Genomic DNA, 693 nt, shown 5'->3' on the forward strand with positions numbered 1-693 from the left:
GGGGACAGATATCACGCATTCATTTGTGGCATGCCTTAGAGGCACGCGGTTCATTTCACACTTCATCATGCATGGAATAACTAAACGGAATACTTCCCACGGAGGGAAGAGCAAACAACAGGACAACAAAAGGCGAACAATTTACAACACCACTCCTCACACGGACACTTGGACGTGTCTCCCATTCCACACTGCATACTAGCTGACGCAGTCGACCCAAAGCAGTTTCCCCTCAACCTCCAAGCCAAGGTGACCACTTCTGCATCGGCTGAAATACACAGAGGTCACCAAACCATCCTCCAAGCATTCACCTCTTCGAAGCTTCCCTTATTGCAGTTGTCCGGAGAAAAAGCCAACTGTTGCCTCCGAAAAGTCATGAACAGGTCCAGTGGAAAAAATACCTCTTCTCCCACTAGAGAAGATTCCGCACTTTGTCACACAAATTCGATTCGAGATTGGACGAATGGACATGTGAATTGCCTTTCTCGTAGCCAAGTTCATGCTACTTAGTCAGGACAACAGAAGCTCTCTCCCACTGTTTCGAGTGGAGCACGTGCCAGGGGTCGGAGTACGATGAGATTCGAAGTTGACTTTGGCGACTAGAAGGTTTACACCACGCAAACGTATTCGTGGTCGGGTGGGCCAAACACCACGGAGGTGGGCAATGTAGTGAGACGGTGTGGTCGAAATTGT

Source organism: Echinococcus granulosus, assembly GCF_000524195.1.
Source record: "Echinococcus granulosus chromosome Unknown EG_S00078, whole genome shotgun sequence".
Lineage (NCBI taxonomy): Eukaryota > Metazoa > Platyhelminthes > Cestoda > Cyclophyllidea > Taeniidae > Echinococcus > Echinococcus granulosus.